Source organism: Sinohyriopsis cumingii, chromosome 6 (genome assembly GCF_028554795.1).
Source record: "Sinohyriopsis cumingii isolate HCF-2022 chromosome 6, ASM2855479v2, whole genome shotgun sequence".
Taxonomy (NCBI): Eukaryota; Metazoa; Mollusca; class Bivalvia; order Unionida; family Unionidae; genus Sinohyriopsis; species Sinohyriopsis cumingii.
The window spans coordinates 27232072-27238668 of record NC_142966.1 but is presented as its reverse complement, the minus strand read 5'-3'; positions in this window follow the sequence as shown (position 1 = coordinate 27238668).

Sequence of the window (6597 nt, the reverse complement as noted above, 5' to 3'; positions counted from 1 at the left end):
CATAATATGGCAGCATCAGATGTCTGTTCTTGGCTTCTTTTCCGTACGTGAGGAGTTTTTCCAGGTAAACTCAGAAATGGTAATTATCCATGCAGCTCCTAACTTGTTTATTTTTCAAGCACAAAGCAAAAAGCAAGTTCGCTGAAGAAAAAATGCATGATATTGTTGTAGAGAGCCACTCTAGCAGTGGCGCCTGGATTGATGTTGAAAATATTGTCTTTCAGGTATAATTAACGGTTATTCAGATCGATGTAATCGTCAGTTCCTCTTTGAGTTCAAATCCGGAAGTGGCAAAGATGACACCGGATGAAATTCTTCAGACTAGGATTATTATTAATCATTGTTGGAGGTATGGTACACAGATCCATTATGACTTATAACATTCGTACGAATCTCGTTACATCAGTTTTCTATTTTCAGTTTTTATTCTGAATGTGTCTATGAGATCTGATGGGTTTTTGAAGTCTCTTCTGTGTTGTCTTTGCTATGGTGTACAGGAGAAAGTAATGCAATTGCGACAACGTGTTCCTCTTTCATCACAAGCAGTGATGGCAGATTTCACTTTGAATATAAGTACTCTAGGGAACTGAGTGGCTGTGTTTCCCCCCAAGTGTTTCCCACCAGGTTATACTCGATGACATCAGAATACCTAAACATTAAATTCAGTCCTTCATTCAGTTCAATAGGAAAACGAAAATACTTGTTGATTGTTGTGAATGTGTTTTGGTTCTTTTTTATAGGTATTTAATTACCTGGAACAAGTCGTCGAATACCTTCAGTGAACGGTCTTTGATTAAGCAGAAGGCCACGCATCCATTAACCAATCATGATTTACTCACGATAACCGGCATTTTGGTCTTGACCATGTGTGATTAATGTAACGTATCGTGAGAACCGACAGCGAATTTTACACAAATATAGTAACAACATTATTAGTCGCGGGGGTTAAATTCAGTTTCAAGCACACAACGTTTATCCAGAAGGGTACTTAACTGTTTTTGGTGTTTGTTTTCAAGATCAGATTTATCATTACAAATAAGTAATGGATTAAGGTTGTGGTAATGAGGTTGTAGAGCTTACCGACAAAGTAAACGATAGCATAACAAAGGATGCCAACATAGATAATGACTTCGTTCCACATGCTAACGAATATCTGCTTAAAAATGATGTTACCGGACCCTGGTATTCACTTAAATATAGTTCCTGTTTATGGTCATATAGAAAAAGACTGTTGGAACTACATGACAATTCGAGGCAAACTCGGAATAATCACATTTATAAGCGAAATGCCCAATCGTGGAATACACCAACAAATGCTAAATCACCAAGGGATTGTTTCAAGAACGAGTAGTGAAATTCACAGCTGTGTCCACCCAGGTCACCTTTTCCAACGAATATCTAAAGCCAAAATTAACTCGACTGAGACAAAAAAATGATCTCGACTGTTATTCAACAAAGATACATTTGTTCGGTTAACAATTATTGGGCGTAAACGAGAACAATCGTCTAATATAACAGGCACGGATACAAACATTGCATTTTAAAATGAACATAATTCTAAGTCCATAGAACACAGAACTGAGGAAAACGTAAATATTCTTTAGGGATAGATTTTTTATATGATTGTACGACAGTTGTGCCAGTAAATATGGTAATTTGTTAGAAGTGCGTGTGGCTAATCTATCTGGACACAATGAGTCCAGACAGGGTCTGTCCGTCGGGCAATTATACTGCGCGATTACATTACTAACAAAGAAAAAATAAAATGTATCCTCAATGTTATTGACGTGAAACAAAATTGAAATGGAAAAACAAATGCAAGGTGAAATCACGAAGAGAACCGCGTGATCTCGAAATACGAACATGCATGTTTCGCCGAAGACGCTATTTGTGGTCTAACTGCAGCAACGAGTGTTGGTCTTGGTATGACAGGAATCTTGGCTAAAATAACCATCACTGGTGTACCAATAGGAATTATTGTCGGTGCTTTATCGATAGTAACCAGTGTCTCTGGTAGTTCTAGAAACTTAATTTCGATAAGATTTCTTTCACAAATATGTATTTATTCAGAACTCTTTGCGGCAGCACAAATTAATAGCAATACTATTAGTAAACTATATTTGCTAGCTATTGAGGAGAAAATATAATTAGCATGGCCGAAATCACCAACAACTCTGAGTAAATATAAGGAATGTGTGGTGGTGAATTTATTGACAGTAAAAGTCGAGTAAAACAAATCTCTAATGATGTTTACAATAGCAGTATGGAAATGGCGACTTTGTTTATTACTGATATAGGTCGCTGTCTTGTATCATATTGGACACTTCCACTTTCATTGATTAATCTGAGGGTTGCGTATACACGCACAAAAATGGCTTAATTTTTACAGTCATTGGAGATTTTGAAAATTGAAAACTGAGTCTCCGTTTACTCATAAAATTATCATTACCAGCCTTGTCGCCTTCTCGTTCATATTGATGCTGAATTACTTTGTGAAGCTGGCATCAAAAAGATCTGAAACGACTCAGATCAGTTATAAAAATACATACAAATATAATTTATTAGTTTCATTTTATCACAGAGAAGAATTCCGATTATATGTTATGTTTATCAATGAATAGCCCACCGTTCATAACACATTTTCACCAAATTAGGAAGATCGGGAACATACGATAATTGATAAAGTCGATCTTAAGCCAATTGGAAAAAATCATTTTTGTAAAACTTTTAAATGGTACCGGCCAAGACTTAGACCATAAAACAGTTTTTGTAATTATATTAAGTTTTTCTCTATATTTATCATGCATGCATCAGTAAAAAATAATGTAAAAAATATACGATTCTTGCTGACTCGAATCTAATTTGTCGAAAACTTCTTATTTCCTGTTTTCTTTCTTTCTCTCTTTCTTTATTTACTTTGTTTCTTTTAATATTCTTTACATTTTCTCTTTTTTTCGGGGTTTCTTTTTTTCTAGCTGTCATTTTTTAAATTCATTTAAAGAAATCCAGAGATAATGGCACCAGTGTTTAAAATATTTGACCATAATTTAAATATTTGTTCTTCAGCATGTTAGTCGCGTTGACTCTATTAATAATTCTTAACACACTAATAATAGATCAGAGTTAATTTAATTTTGACATCACTGACATCAATAGACTTTCCTTTCTTCTTTCTATTCCTATCTTCCATAATAATAGGGCATTTGTGTCGCTTAATCGAAGTCTTGATTTTTTTCTTATCACAAAAGATAAATCTGGTTGACGTACACAAGACGAATCGCCTTGATTTATTATTCCGTTCTACTGAAGTAAGATAGCAAAACTTGTTGTTGTTGTAGAGTTTAACTCCATTTCTCAGCACAAGATAGGCTATACATGGCGGCCAGTATAACTGGTGGAGGAAGAACCCTGGAAAACCCAGGGAAGAACCACCGACCCACGAAAATCTACTGGCAGGCTTTCCCACGTATCCACGCTAGCCGAGCCTTGGACTTGAACCCACGCAGACAGAGGTGAGATGGCAGTGATCCGGAACGGTGAGCGCTTTAGACCACTCGGCCACTCGGGGCTCCCGATTGCAAAACTTAAATGATAATATACAGGCGATAAAAGAATACATACGTGAATAGCAGTTCAGTCGTATGAAATTCTCATTTCAGTAATTTGTTTGTATATTTGTGTGCATAAACAACTGTGTCAACTCAGCGAGGACATGCATAAGCCTTTAAATAGGTGACGAACATTTTTCTCAATAGATAATAATCAATCGTTTGTTCCGACCCCCAAGGCGACCGGGTTTTATTCAGAAATGAATTTGCTTGTGTTTGAAAGCAAATTCAAACTGATGCTGTAAGTCACCACACAGGATAGTTTGCAACATATGTGCAAACATCCATGTAAAAAGCATTGAAATACATGTTAACGTATTTTAAGTTGTGAACATAGAACGGTATAATAGATCAAGGCGATCCGTTTTGTCTTGTGTACGTCAATCTAACAAAAAAACGTCCTTTGATTAAGCAATACACAAAAAAATTATATTATATTGGATGATATGATACATTGTTTAAAGAAAGGAACGTTTATTGTTTCAGTGAAGTGAAAATTAACTTGGATCTATTATAGGTGTGTGAAGAATTACTAATAGATCAATAGTGACTAACAAATAGAAAACAAATATTTAAGTTGTATTCAAATATTTCAAAACCTGGTGCCGTTATCTCTGGATTTCTCTAAACGAATTGACAAAAGTAAAGTAGAAAAGGGGGAAAACCAACGAAAATTAGGAAACATGTAAAGAATATTAAACGAAACAGAGTAAAGAAAAGAAGAGAGAAAGAAAGAACGAAAACAGTAAAGAAAGGTGTATTCGAAAATGTAGCTCTGGCTCAGCAAGAATTATATATTTTTATAACTATTTTATGGTTTATGTCTCAGCCTGTGCCATGTAAAAGTTTTTCATACTAAACCTATGGACAATATTAATATTGGACTTTCAGCAGGCTTCTATAAACAGAGTTCGGGTTTTTCACTTTTTGAATTAGTATATGGAAGGACAATCAGGGGACCCATGGCTGTGTTAAAACAATTATGGACGGATGAGAAAGCATCGGAGTAAGTGCGAATAACATACCAATATGTTGTTGATCTCCGCAACAAGCTGGAAGAGGTTTCTAAATTGGCTCTGGAGAATCTCTGTGACGCAAGGGGGCGTCGAGCCAAATATTACAACAAAAGGACGAAGGTACGTCACTTCGAGGTGGGTGACAAGGTATTGTTGTTGCTACCGTTAGAGCACAACAAACTTCAAGTCTCATTGAGGGGACCATTCGTGGTAACGGAGAAAAAGGGTGGACAGAACTATCGTATCCGGGTAGGAGACAAGGAGAAGTTGTACCACGTAAATCTCCTGAAATGTTACCGCGAAAGAGAAACACCCACAGAGTTCGTGGTTGCTACGGTTGTAAGGGAAGAAGTCGACGACAACAGAGGAGAGGCGGAAATACTCCCTAGTTGTCCTTTGACGAGGGAAGAAACCTACGTCACGTTGTGCTTGACGTGACGTTAACGTCAGAGCAATGTAAGAAAGTGGAGTCGTTACTCCAAGATTATTCAAGCGTCTTGACAGAACGACCTGGCAAGACGGAGTTGGAGGAGTTCACCCTGAAATTACTGGATGAGAAACCAGTGAAGTTGAAACCATATTCGCTACCAAATGCAAAATTAGAAACTGTCCGAAATGAAATTCAGGCTATGATAGACCTTGGAGTTATAGAACCCACGGAGTCAGCATATATCTCTCCTGTTGTGTTGGTGCAAAAGAAAGACGGTACACACAAATTTTGCGTCGATTACAGGAAGTTGAACAGTATCACGGAATTCCAAGTGGAACTTTTGCCTGACCCTGAGTCCATATTTGCCGGGGCGACCAATGCGAAGTATTTTTCGAAAATCGATATGTCCAAGGTACACTGGCAAATACCAGTTCGAAGTGAAGACAGAGCAAAACTCGCCTTCGCAACTCCAGATGGGACCTACCAGTGGGTAATCATGCCATTCGGGGTCCAGAATGCGCCGAGTGTCTTCACAAGTATGATGCGAAAACTACTTGAACCATTAAGAGGGACTGGAGTTTCAAACTTCATGGACGATTCACTCTTAGCGACAGCTACTTGGGACGATCATATAATTCTGCTGAAAAATGTTTTAGAGCGACTTCGACAAACGGGACTGACCACACGACCATCTAAGTGCCATATAGGGTTTAGAAAACTAACCTACTTAGGTCATACCCTAAGCGAAGACGCGTTAACCCCAGATAGTTCAACGTTCGACCAACTTAGGGACGCAGTACGACCGACCACTAAGACGGAAGTTCGATCATTCTTGGGACTGGCAGGGTATTATCGTCGATATCTTGCTAACTTCAGCTCTATTGCAAGCCCTCTGACTGACTTAACTCGGAAAAAAGCTCCGACGAAAGTTATATGGACAGACGCATGTGAATGATCATTTCAGACGTTAAAGGACAGACTGACGTCAGACGCAGTAGTGAAATTTCCTGATGTGACACGAGATTTTGTCTTACGTACTGACGCTTGTGATATAGGTTTAGGGGCAGTGTTATTACAAGAGCATGACGGGATCTTATTCCCAGTTACTTACAGTAGCAGGAAATTGTCTACTGCAGAACGCAATTATTCGGTCTCTGAGAACGAATGTTTGGCAATTATCTTTGGGATATCTAAATTTCAACGTTACCTGTATGGACGAAAATTTATTTTGGAAACTGACCACCAACCACTCGCCTATTTAGCTCAAGCTAAGTTGACAAATGGACGACTAGTGAGATGGTCATTATTTCTACAGCAGTACCAAGTCCAGGTACGATATATTAAAGGCAGCGAGAATGTAGGAGCTGGCTGCTTAAGTAGACTAGGGACGTCTGAGGTGAAGGGTTCACCTGAGGTCGTGTAACTGAATATGATTAGATCTCCAAAAATTTGGAGAGCAAAATCCCTGATTTTACTCTTCAAGGAGGGGCCTATGTGAAGGGGCGAATTTCTGGCGATCTAACAAGAATACATTAGTTGAGAC